A 14,115-nucleotide genomic window follows, 5' to 3' on the forward strand; every position below is an offset into this window, starting at 1 on the left:
GCCTCAGAGAAACACTCAGAATCTTAACAGCCCTGCTTTGGAGCCCATAAGATCCATATGGTCTGGGTGCCAGGATGAGTCAGAGATACAGAGCTCTTCTGCTCTGCAGGATTCTAGAACCTGATTCAAAATGCTGAAGTTTCTCTTGTTTCTATTTGGCTGTGTTCACTCACACTTCACATTCGGAAATGGTTAACTGACATGAAAAATACCTGTACTTGTATTTTTTTTAATTAAATATATTTGGATTATTTATTTAAAAAAAGATCCCTGTCCATATTATGCCTGCTACTGGTGAAAAAGCTAAGGATAATTGCCATTAAAAAGTCCCCTTAGCCAACAATTACCAGGCAGCAATACCAGATTCTCCTTAGACAGACTTACATAAGCAGGGTGCAGTATCCAGCCTGTCTGATTCATGAAAGACGTCCCCCCACTGTCTCTCCATCTTCTCCTGACTGACCGTGCTGGGGGCTTTGCCTGTCTCCAGCACTCAGGACCCTGAGCTACCACCATCACCTGGGAACCCCAACTAGTTCAATCTTTATGGAAGTGGTTAGATCCCTCTCTGTTTTCTTTTCTGTCTCAGGTATTAACCTTTAATAATGTATGTTATGTTGGTTTAGGCTCCTTGTGTAGTTATCACTATTATTCAATAAATAACTTTTATGATTAAGCTGGTTGCTTCTCTCGCTCTCGCTCTCAGTTTTACTCTTTTGTGTTTTAAGCTTCCCCATTTACTCTGCAGCAACGCTTCTTTTACCTAAGCTAAAGATCCCTGCAGCACCCACAATACTGTGGGGTTTGCTCATCAAGTGCGTTAGTACCAGTACAATTATGACGTGAAATAGCTCCAGTGGGGGGGGACTTGCAGAAGGGAGAAGTAGAGCTCCATATGAACACACACGTGACACAAGCAGTACATTGATAGAATTACAGAACACGCCCCCCCCAGAAGAGTAACCCCAAAGTAACGGGCAAATCTGGTAACATCTGGTCCTGCTGGCTGTTGTGCCAGAGAACACAGGCAGCCAGGCGGGACAGAGCAGTTGAGAAACTAAGCTCCCTTGCCCTCTAAACTTTCTGCACAACTATGGCAGAACTGCCTGCATACAAACTTCTTCTCCCTGCCAAACCTCACATACCCTACTTACTTTGAACACCACTGTTAAACCTACCTCTCTCCAATGACCTACTGATACTGCCTCCTTTCCTGCTCCCACCTCAGCACATCCCCAGGGCCTCCTCTCTCCCTTATAGCCCCTGCTGCTCATCTGAATCCCCAAGTTATCTGTAATGGGAAGAGTGAGTCAGGGAGGCAGCTTGGCAGCACTGGAAAACTGAATGTAGCTGATGGAACATGATGGCTATTGGCATAACTGAAATTGGTGATCCCAGTGGGGGAATAGTATTACATGTGGGCTCTGTGTGAGATATTGTAAGACAGAGCGAGAGATAAAAGTTTGGAGTTGTTTAACTGGAGGAACTCAGTAAAATGGGAGAAAGATGGGATATTTCAGTTTTCAGAAAGGGCGCATTAATAAAAGGTTTCTTACAGATCAGTTAAATATTTTATTTTCAAAATATTACCCAGAGAATTCATTTGTTCTTTCAAGAGTTATTGTGCCCAGATTTGGAAACTAAACTCAATAGTGTGACATAGAGAGCTTAAAGTCCAGCTGTCTACCCAGCTTACCTATGAAGTGGCTGTCTCCATAACACGCTGTACATGTACAAAAAGAGTGTAGGGCTTACACTCTATTACTGGGCACTTTGTGCAGTCATTTACTCGTGGGAAAGTAGGTGTGAAATGCCACCCTTCTGATCTGCTAATTTTTAGGCTGATTTTGCATGGGTGTAAATGGCTGTCCAAGGTAATGGAGAATCAGGCCCCATCTGTATAACTCCATCTTCCCTTATTTCTGCCTAAAATAGTCAAAATGTATTGCAGTATGTATGTTGCCCTGATTCCTTATAATGAAGAAATTGAAATGCAACCCAGGTCTTATTTCGGGTCTGCTATAAATCTAAGCATTGTACAAACTGAAGTAAATGATGAGGTGGAATGAACCCTGACAGTGATGCTGTGCTTTATCTCAATTATTTTTTTATCTGTTTTCACCTTTTCCCAACTAGCTTCAGGGAGAATTTGAGTAGCACAGAACCATCCACACCTTATCAATTCCAGTACTGCTTATAAAGTTTTTCAGAGAGAGCTAGAGTATACGTACTAACTTCCCAGCAGAGCTGTCTGAAAGTCAGAATCTCTGCTCCACTGGAAATTCCCATCTTTGAAATGTGTTTTTGTTCAGAACAAAAAATTTTTAAATTTCCTGCAAAACAAAATTTTTGAAAGAAATTCGTTTCAAGTCGATCAAAACCTTTTGTTCTGATGAAATCAAAACACTGTATTTTATAATTTATAATATATTTATTATATATATATATTATAATATATTTATTATAAATTATAAAATATATAAAAATTTATATATTTTATAATTTATAATAAAGCAAAATGTTTTGAAACAAACAAAAATATAAAACCATGTTAATAAGCTTCAATAACACGCTGACCTTATCAAAATTACTCTTTTCAATTCTTTTTTAAAATTGACACATTCCTGTGGAAAGTTTGGATTTTGAGGGAATGGCATTTTCCAACTGAAAAATTTTCAACCAGCTTTTCTCGGTCCACTGGAGTAGTTGGAGATTTCTCTGTCTCAACCTCAAAGATTTCAAAATCTTTTGCCTAATCCTTTTCACACATAAGTTCTTAACAGACACAGATTTACAGAAAACTAAGCACCATAAAATCACATTCTTTCCCTGTGTCCCCATTTACTCTCAAGGCCCCTCTTACTGTTTCAAATTGGAACCCTGCATTTGGAAGGGCCTAAGAAATACTGTACAGTGACTATCCTTTTGTTCAGTTCTTACACACTGGACGATTGTACCTGATTCCCTGGAAACCTTCCTGCAAAGCTTTCCACTGCTCAGTCTCAGGGGTGTAAAGATTGTCAGAGTTATAAATCATCTGCATTTTACAGAGTCCCAGACACCAGGGAAGCAATTTCCAGCAGACACGGGAGGGGGAGGGGGTCTCTGTTCATTTTTCAAAACCTTGCAGTGGAAAATATAAATGGGTTTCCATTCTATCACATATTGGAAAAAAGCCTTTATAGGAGTATGTCGCGCATTCAGATTAGTGCAAGATCTGCCATTAACTCTTGTAGGGAATGACTGATTTTTCAATATGGCTGCTATGGCTATTATTTTTAATTATACTCCTGCTGCTGTAAATTGATTGTGGTTTATAACCACAATAGTTTAAAATAGAAGGTGAGGCATAGAATGTGTAGGGGAGCCCGGCAAAGACCAAGACATCGATTCTGATGCGAAATAAAACCATTGCAATAAGCGATGTGGTACTTTTCAAAAAGCAAAACAGTGAGTGAAAACAACACTAAACACAGGCTAAATTAAACACTAAATTATGCATGCTGCATGGTAATGCAAGATGCTAGACCTGCTCACTTCCATTAGCCTGAGGACCAGAGCTCACGTAGAGCCTTGAGAGCAGGAGTAACGCACTCCTGCACCTATCCTGTGTGTGTCTGCTTGGGGTGTGGTTATAATATCTATCTTCCCAGATAACAGTTCTTTTTGGATCTTAGTTTTAACATGGGCTTTGTTCCTATGTTTTGTAGCTATTTTTAAATGCATCTTTTAGGCTAAGAGTAGTAAAGCTGCCTAGGAGAGTTGGGTGCCTGATTCTCATTAGAAGTGAATGGGAATTGGGTGTCCAGATTCCCTAAGGCAGCTTTGAAATGCGCAGCCTGAGCAGCTAAATCTTTTAGAAGCCATGTTTATGTATTATTTTCCCACCGTGACTCTGATGTACATGCCTGCTTGTCATGTTCTTACTTTTAATGTTTTCATTCAGTAAGTCATTAGGGAGGACTAGGCAATGATGGAATCTCTCTGGAAACGCTCTTCTTCTGCTACCCCAAAGATGCTCTTTACTTTTGCAGAGCCACTTCTATACCTGCGTTTTGGTCAGATGTGAGCTAAGTGCGCTAGTCTGTTTTGGAAGGTGAGCCAGCAAGCGTCTCTGTAGCCAACACCAAGATCACTCCATCATCCATCTAGCAGGAGGAACCCATGAAGCAAGCAATCTCCCATCAGCCACCCCAACTCTCAAATGTGGCAGCTCTGCAATGGGCCTATATTCCACTGCACTATAATGCAAGGGAAGGTCCTGAGACATTAGGTCTTTGGTGCGAGTGGTTTTACAATAGAGATCAGCCTGAACTCCCATACACTTTGGGTTATTTTGGATACAAATCTCACTGTCATGGCTAACACCTTTCTCCAGAATGGGTCAAATCAAATTCCCAACTCCAAATACTCCTGAACTGTCTCGAGCTGTTTGAATTTGGATCTGAACTTTGCAGTTCATGCCCATCTCTCTACTTTAGGGAAGATATTTTTATACAGTATAATATATATGCATGGAATGAAAAATATGACAAGTGCACATCCTGATCTACTGCAGTCCTCCCATTCATAAATCCTACTGCTGTATGCTGGAAGAGCCATGCTGGCTAAAGTACGTATCTGGTATTTTTCAGTACTAACTTCTGTATCTGGCAGTAACAATTTCTCTTCCAGCACTAGCAGAAATATTACTCCAGATCCTCAGCTAGTATAAATCAGCAGAGCTCCATTGACTCCTGTGTAGCTGCAGGGATATACAGCAGCTCAGGGGTTAGCCTCTTGTTCTTATGTAAGAAACTACCTACCGTTGGGACCTACAGCCCTCAATAGCATAAAAAAATATCATTTTGCACACTCAGGTTAAGAACCTGCCAAATTCCCATAACAAAAGAACAAACAGACAAAGGAAAAACCAACAAAAAGACAGTCAAGGATTTTGTTAAATTAAGAGCATGTTAACTTGGAAAGCATTGTGCTTCTTTTTTCTGGCCTTTGTGCCGTTACGGTGATAAAAATTCCCTTGCCAATTTTTCCATCTCTCTTTGCTTCAGTCAAAAGTAATTGAATCTGATCAGTAATTGTCACTGACTTCACCACTAGGCATTTATTATAAGTTATTATATACATTTACAGTAGCAATGAACCAAAACCGTACATCCAAACACCCCAGAACTGTGGGAAAGTTTGTATCTGACCCAAACTTTGGTGCTTGGGAATGCATTTAATCAACAGAAGTCAGCACAGTAGATGTACATGGTGTTTTACAGCTGGTAAGAGAATTCAATGAAATCCCTGCCCAAGAAAGTTTAAAATCTCTAGCCTGAGGCCTACAGAGTTTGATGGAAACTGTTTTACTTTCCATTTGTCAATAAATCAAAATAGTTTTAGTAAGGGGCTGGAGGGAAAGAAGCACATTTAGGGGAAAATTTATCACTCCACTAAATTTGTTTTTTGTCTGGTTGTTTGGTTTTTGTTTTGTATGAAGAGAAACTATTTTCTAAATGGTCTTAATTTCCTCTAACAGTTAATTAACAATTATTTATTATTTGCACTGGATTATGGTCAATGGTCTCATACATTCTGTATATTTCTGCATGTTACAGTGGTTTTTTCAGTGTCAGTAGTGCATCGAAATGGTAATTAGAAGTTTTTTGGGTCAGTAAGTTTTCAACATAAAAAAAAAACTGAACAAAGTTTTGAAGTTGTCAAAATGTTTTGTTTTGACATTTTCAAAAAAGAAAATCTGGTTTTCCATTTCAAAACAAATTTTAATTTCAAAATATAAGCTAATTGTGAAATACAATTTAAAATTGTCAAAACGAAAACAGATCACTTCAAAATTATTGAAAGAAAATATTTCGATTGACACAAACTGAATTTCTTTTACCTCAGATTTTTGGTTCACAAAAATGTTTGAGATTTTTACTTTGGCCTGATTCAAGATGGAAATTTTGTTCATATCTCAAAAATTTTCACAGGATGGGATAACCATTCCCCAATCAGCTTTAATGGTGACACTTCAAAAGATGAAGGATGTGGGTGAGTCATTTTATGCACCACAGTCACTGCTAATGAAATCCTCCAGTTCATTTGATTTTAGCGACCACTTCTCTCTCTAAAGAAAGCCAATTAGGTGGGATGACTCTATGTAAGTAGCAGAGCATTCTTCACTGAGAAGTGTTGTTGGCTGAGGAATGCATTCCCTCTTCTCTGTGGGCTGGGAGGTGGCATTACAGTAGGCAATGGTTTGTAGAAGACCTGATACGGCAAGGTGCTGACTTTCCTGATCATCCTGTGCTGAGCCATAAATATACACTATCTTCTGTAACCAGACTAGCCAATGGTATAGAGCTAGTTAAAAAAAAATCTGAGGAGATTTAGTCAAAATTTTGTTTAAATATATATTTTGGTGGGGGGGAGATATTTTAGGCAGCTTTCAGAAATGGAATTAGGGTGACATGCCCATTCCTTATTTTAAGGGACAATCTTTATTTAGTGCTGAAACTCCTGTGTCACATATCAAGACAATAGACAAATGTTCTTCTGTGTTTCACCAAGCCCTGTGAACAACCATAGTCTACGATACCAGTGAATGGTTATTATACCCAGAATGTAATGTTTTCCCTTGAAAACAAAGCATTTTTCTGGATTTTTCTTACAGTTGTCCTGTATTTATTTGACAAACGAGAGGCCACTCTACAAGGAGGTATTTCAGACCTGAAGTACCTTTCCCCAGACCTGAAGAAGAGCTCTGCGTACTTCCCGGATATAGACTGGAGGACGAGTGCTTGCAAGAATAATAGGGGTCAGATTTTTCTGGATGTGATAGCGGATGGATTTCTTCATCAAGTAGCTGAAGTACCTACGAGAGGGGATGCCATTTTAGATTTGGTTTTGGTGAGCAGTGAGGACCTCGTAGAAGAAATGGTGGTAGGGGACAACCTTGGTTCGAGTGATCATGAGCTGATTCAGTTCAAACTAGATGGAAGGATAAACAAATGTAGATCTGGGATTAGGGTTTTCGACTTCTCGAGGGCTAATTTTAAAGAGTTACGGAAATTAGTTAGGGAAGTGGATTGGACGGCGGAACTTGTGGATTTAAATGCGGAGGAGGCCTGGAATTACTTTAAGTCGCAGCTGCGGAAATTGTCGGAAGCCTGCATCCCAAGAAAGGGGAAAAAAACCATGGGCAGGAGTTGTAGGCCAAGCTGGATGAGCAAGCAACTCAGAGAGGGGATTAGAAAAAAGCAGAAAGCTTACAGGGAGTGGAAGAAAGGCGGGATTAGCAAGGGAAGCTACCTTGGTGAGGTCAGAACATGTAGGGATAAAGTGAGGAAGGCTAAAAGCCGCATTGAACTGGACCTCGCAAAGGGAATCAAAACCAATAGTAAAAGGTTCTATAGCCACATAAATAAGAAGAAAACAAAGAAAGAAGAAGTGGGGCCGCTATACACTGAGGATGGAATGGAGGTTAAGGATAACCTAGGCATGGCCCAATATCTAAATAAGTACTTTGCCTCAGTTTTTAATAAGACTAGTAAGGAGTTTAGCGATGATGGAGGGATGATAAACGGGAATGTGGATATGGAGGTGGTTATTACCGCAACTGAGGTAGAGGCCAAACTTGAACAGCTTAATGGGACAAAATCGGAGGGCCCGTACAATCTCCATCCGAGGATATTAAAGGAACTGGCGCGTGAAATTGCGAGCCCGTTAGCGAGAATTTTAAAGCAATCGATAAACTCGGGGGTTTTGCCGTACGACTGGAGGATTGCTAACGTAGTTCCTATTTTTAAGAAAGGGAATAAAAGTGATCCGAGTAATTATAGGCCTGTTAGCTTGACTTCTGTAGTATGTAAGGTCTTAGAAAAAATTTTAAGGGAGAAAGTAGTTAAGGACATAGAGGTCAATGGTAATTGGGATGAATTGCAACATGGATTTACTAAAGGTAGATCGTGCCAAACCAATCTGATCTCCTTCTTTGAGAAGGTGACGGCTTACTTAGATAAAGGAAATGAGGTAGATATAATTTACCTCGATTTCAGTAAGGCGTTTGACACGGTTCCACATGGGGAACTGTTAGTTAAATTGGAAAAGATGGGGATGAATATGAAAGTTGTAAGGTGGATAAGGAACTGGTTAAAGGGGAGACTCCAGCTGGTCGTATTGAAGGGTGAACTGTCAGGCTGGAAGGAGGTCACTAGTGGAGTCCCTCAAGGATCGGTTTTGGGACCGATCTTATTTAACCTTTTTATTACTGACCTTGGCACAAAGAGCAGGAATGTGCTAATAAAGTTTGCGGATGACACAAAGCTGGGGGGTATTGCTAACATGGAGAAGGACAGGGATACTATTCAGGAAGATCTGGACCACCTTGTAAACTGGAGTAATAGTAATAGGATGAAATACAATAGTGAAAAGTGCAAGGTCATGCACTTAGGGATTAATAATAAGAATTTTAGATATACGTTGGGGACGCATCAGTTGGAAGCAACAGAGGAGGAGAAGGACCTTGGGGTATTGGTTGATAGCAGGATGATTATGAGCCGCCAATGCGATACGGCTGTTAAAAAAGCAAATGTGATTTTAGGATGCATCAGGCGAGGTATTTCCAGCAAGGATAAGGAGGTGTTAGTACCGTTATATAAGGCGCTGGTGAGACCCCATCTGGAATATTGTGTGCAGTTCTGGTGTCCCATGTTCAAGAAGGATGAATTCAAACTGGAACAGGTCCAGAGACGGGCTACTAGGATGATCCGAGGAATGGAAAACCTGCCTTATGAAAGGAGACTCAAAGAGCTTGGCTTCTTTAGCCTGGCCAAAAGAAGGCTGCGGGGGGATATGCTTGCTCTATATAAATATATCAGGGGGGTTAATGTTAGGGAGGGAGAGGAATTATTTAAGTTTAGTACTAATGTAGGCACGAGGACGAATGGGTACAAACTGGATATAAGGAAGTTTAGACTTGAAATTAGACGAAGGTTTCTAACCATTAGGGCAGTGAAGTTCTGGAACAGCCTTCCGAGGGAAGTCGTGGGGGCAAAAGACTTTTCTGGCTTTAAGACTAAGCTTGATAAGTATATGGAGGGGATGTTATGATAGGATAGTTTAATTTGGGCAATTGATCTTGGATTATCACAGATAAGTCTGCTCAATGGTCTGCGGGGAGATGTTGGATGGGATGGGAACTGAGTTACTGCAGAGAATTCCTTCTTGGGTGCTGGCTGGTGAGTCTTGCCCACATGCTCAGGGTTTAGCTGATCGCCATATTTGGGGTCGGGAAGGAATTTTCCTTCAGGGCGGATTGGCAGGGGCCCTGGAGGTTTTTCGCCTTCCCCTGCAGCGTGGGGCATGGGTCGCTTGCTGGTGGATTCTCTGCAGATTGAGGTCTTCAAACCAATTTTGAGGATTTCAATAACTCAGTCCTGGGTTAGGGGTTGTTATAAAAGTGGATGGGTGGGGTTCTGTGTCCTGCCTTGTGCAGGAGGTCAGACTAGATGATCATATTGGTCCCTTCTGACCTATGAGTCTATGAGAGTTTGAAAGCTTGTCTCTGTCACTAACAGAAGTTGGTCCAATCAAAGGTATTACCTCACCCACCTTCTCTCTCTAATAAACCTGAAATCTAGCACAGTAAATCTAACCAGCACAGAACTAAAGCAAATGGGGATACACAGGAAGTAGACTTTGATTGTGCTTTATAATACAAAATATGGAAAAGTTGTGTGTTGCATTCTTGAAATACTGACCTTGGGGGTGAGAGTGTGAAATCATGACATTTTTTAAAGTGAAATTTCGCTTACAAATCTGAGGAATATAATTCTGTGGACCATTTTGTCAGAGAGAAATTTAGGTTTTGTCATGTAAAAGAAATATTTTGCAGCATGACTGGTTTCACATTGAAACTTACAAAACTTCAATTTTTTTTTGCATGTTCGGTATGACAATAATCACTGCCAAAACAAAATGTTCTAATTTGGAAATTTTTTAAAAAATCATATTTTTCACGCCGAATTCAGACCCCTTTGAGAAAAGGGAGGGAGTGGACAAAAAAGACCTACTTTCACTGTACAAAAGATATCCCTTAGAAAGCAAGCAACGGAAAGAATAGTATTTTATATGACCAGGGAATGGCTTCACTTCCTCATATATAACATTTGGGAGATATTATGATTGAGCGGATTTACTAGTGAAGTAGGAATCAAGAGAGTTGAGTTCTATTTGCAGCCCTGCCACCCACGTACTGTGCCCATTTCCCCTTCTAATGTTTGTCTGTCTTATCCTTTAAGATTGTATGCTCTTTGGGACACACTGTCTCCCTACCTCCCTAGTTCAGGAAAGTTCTTAAACACTTGCTTAAGTCCACCTCTATTCGGGACACCACTTTAGCATGTGCCTACATCCCATAGACTTCAGTGTTTGTATGGTGTCTTGCATAACGAGACTTCGTTCTCACTTGCAACATCAAAGTGCTACTGGATTACAAATAGAGATATGCAAAAGCATACAGGCCTAATCTTCATTCCTTATTCATTTATGTTATTGCAATGAAGTCAATGGAAGTACGCAAGGAAATGCAGGATTGGGCCTCTGAACAGTCAGCCCAAACATGATGTCCTATCATTAGAAAGTACCAGTAACACAAAGACATTTCAGTCCAAAGTGACATCAGAAATAGACCATCCCTAATTATTTCCTAAAGAGGGACCAGCAGGAAGAAGGAATTCAACAGCCAATGCTAATGAAAGCAACCAAAACAGAAGGGAACACAAAAGATGCACAGTTGACAGAGATAAATAAAACAAAGGTCACAAAACATCTAAATATGGTTACATGGCAGCTATTAATTACTTAGTTAGAAAAGAAGCAGCTGAGAAACATGTGAGGAAGGCTTGGCCCCAGAGGTACTAATGGCAGTAGAAATAGTTGCCATGGAGACCACCAAGAAAAGACGACCAAAGGAATTACTAATACATCTGAGTCTAAGTGTGTCTGACATTGAATAATGTAAGTTGATTCCGTGACAGTCCAAACACTATTTTTGAACCTGAAGGAGCGTAAGAACACTTAGCACATGCAGTTTTATTCATTTTGTTGCAACCAGCAGACACATGTTTTGTTACATTTGCTTGTATAAACAAACAAAAACCGGCTCCCCTTCGCCTGTGCTCGAGCACCAATACTGTTGATGTTACGGGGTAGTCCTGAGCCATCCATGAATCACAGAAATTAATTGCAATGCAAAGTAAGGGGGAGAAAGAAAACAGATAACGCTTGGTCATTAGAAAGCTAAACCTGTTAGGAACACAAGGAAGATTCCTGTTATCACTAAAGCTTATATTCCGCCTCCCTACACATCTGCTTCTCCCACCTCACCCCCAATCAGTCATGAAGTCACATTGTGGGCTGAATCATCAGCTGGCGTAAATCAGCATTGCTCCAGAGAGACAGTGGAATCATTCTAGATATTATTTTGGATGAAAAACACTAATCATCCATCCATCTATATCTCCCTCATGTACAGCAGGAAAAACAATGCCAGCATAAGCTGTAAAAATGACAATTTTATGTTGCTCCCCTGTAAATTAAGTATCATTTTCATCCTGAAAGAGAGAAAGGGGGATTGTCTAAATCTCCTATAATAGCTTTCCTTGTTTCATAAGTGCAATGAGACTGTTGGCTCAATGTGTGTGTCAGTGTTTTATTACTCTGCTGTTAATGGAAGTGTTTGCATTGATGGGAGCACTTTTAGGATGTCTGTTTGTTAATCATTTGTACACCCAGTAAAACTAACAGAAGGGCAGCTGTCGAAGCCGCTGTTCTCATACGCGGAATGGAATGCTGTTCCACAGCTCTTGCCTTAAGGGATCTCATCTTGCAGTCTTTGGGCAAAGTTCTTAGTGGCTTCAACAGGAATTTTGCCTGAATAAGGACTGGCCCAAGAATTTCAACTTCTCTGATGATAAATCCTAACTGTGCAGTTCTTCATCAAGGCAAAAAACAACCAACTGAAAAGCTACTACATACTCCTCTCATTTATAAAATCAAATGGTTTTGCACCGACATTGCAAAAGTGTGAGCAAAAGTTGGTTTTAGTATTTGATATTTCAAGAAATCTGTGTTTTATCAGTTTTATAAAGACTTCTGCTTAGTTCTCTCTTCCTATCCCAATCTCTTGTGTGTTCTGCAGTGCTCACTGCAATGTCAAGGAGACCTGGATAGAGTGGAGATCAATCATTGGCTTTGAGAAAAATTAATATGGAGAATAGTCTGCTTCAGGGCCCTGATTTGGCAAAGGACTTAAGCCCTGTTGACTTCAATGGGAGGTAAACATGAACTAAAGTGATTTGTTGAACATTTAAGTTCTTTATTGTATAATCATATCTGAAGAACTGTGATTGGTCACATGTCATTAATTCTTTCTGATTAACTGGGTTTACCTCTGGTACTGAGAGATAAGCAGAAGCCATTTTGGTTCATTTCTCTCAGGAGAAGTTGATGCACTTTGTGGGCTTCCTGGGCCAATGGGAGAGTGCAGAACAGTGATGGCAACAAAGAATGGCACCCTACCATTCAGACTGGACTTTATGTTCTAGAGAGCATTCCCATCATGCCTCACTCAAAGTGAGCTCACAGCTCATAGACTTTAAGGTCAGAAGGGACCATTACGATCATCTAGTCTGACTTCCTGCACAATGCAGGCCACAGAATCTCACCCATCCACTTATATAACAAACCCCTAACCTATGTCTGAGTTACTGAAGTCCTCAAACCTATCCTGGTTGACTTCACCCAGGCTTCTGCTATGCAAGAACACCACAGAATGGAAGTAGGATGGCCAGTGTATTTTGTAGACACAGAAAAAGAAGTGGTATTGCCTGCAATACCCAGAACAAATTAAATGCTGAAAGCCAGGTACTCTATCAGGAAAAAAAGCCTACTAGGGTCGCTAGCCAAAACGGAGGTCAGTTTTATTAGTGAAATAATTCCTTCCTTCATCAACAGAAAGTTTACAAGAGTTCTTCTGAGTCACTATATCCCTTTGGAGTACTTTTTTTTTCAAATGTTTCTACAGGTTTATATTGCACATAGAAGAGTGCTAACCACTGAACTGCATGACAGACTAGAACTACAGGGAACCCTTCTGCAGGGGCAGGGCAAATGGAGGAAGTGGCCAAATGTCTGTCTTCCATCTCTAATATCTGTGATTCTATGCTTTTTATGAAAAACTTTAAAGAAAATGTTAGTAATTTACTACATATTATGCGCCATTGATGTGTGAGCTAATGAATAAATACAATACCTCACTGTGCTGTTTCTATATATACACTATATAATAATACAAGTAACGAAAATTCCTGAAATAATTCCCCATCCAGCTCCTTTCTGTGGAGCACAGTAGTTCTGAAAGAATTAATCCATCTTTTGTGTACATAATGTGCAAGATAAAAACTGCCTAAGACTTTACTGTGGAGAATTTTGAAGCAATTCTTGTTGCTGGTTAAAAAAAATACATGTATACACTGTGACAGACTCAGACCAATGGAGTACAGAAGTCTGGTAAAGGGCAAATATATTGGTCACTGGAGAGTAGTTTTCTGTTCCCTGAGTGACCAGAGCAGGGGCTGCACTACAGTAATCAGGAACCTGCTAGAACCAATTAAGACAGACGAGCTGATTAGATCACCTGCAGCCAATCAAGGCAGGCTAATCAGGGCACCTGGGTTTAAAAAGGAGCTCACTCCAGTCAGGTGAGGAGGAGCCAGAGGAGAGGAATCACATGTGAGGAGCTGGGAGCAAGAGGCACAAGGAGCTGAGAGTGAGAGGCTGTGCTGCTGGAGGACTAAAGAGTACAAGCGTTATCAGACACCAGGAGGAAGGTCCTGTGGTGAGGATAATGAAGGTGTTTGGAGAAGGCCATGGGGAAGTAGACCAGGGAGCTGTAGTTGTCATGCAGCTGTTACAAGAGGCACTATGGACAGCTGCAATCCACAGGGCCCTGGGCTGGAACCCGGAGTAGAGGGCGGGCCCGGGTTCCCCCTAAACCTCCCAACTCCTGATCAGACACAGGAGGAGTTGATCCAGACTGTGAGGAAGATCACCGAGGTGAGCAAA

Source organism: Gopherus flavomarginatus, chromosome 3 (genome assembly GCF_025201925.1).
Source record: "Gopherus flavomarginatus isolate rGopFla2 chromosome 3, rGopFla2.mat.asm, whole genome shotgun sequence".
Classification (NCBI taxonomy): domain Eukaryota; kingdom Metazoa; phylum Chordata; order Testudines; family Testudinidae; genus Gopherus; species Gopherus flavomarginatus.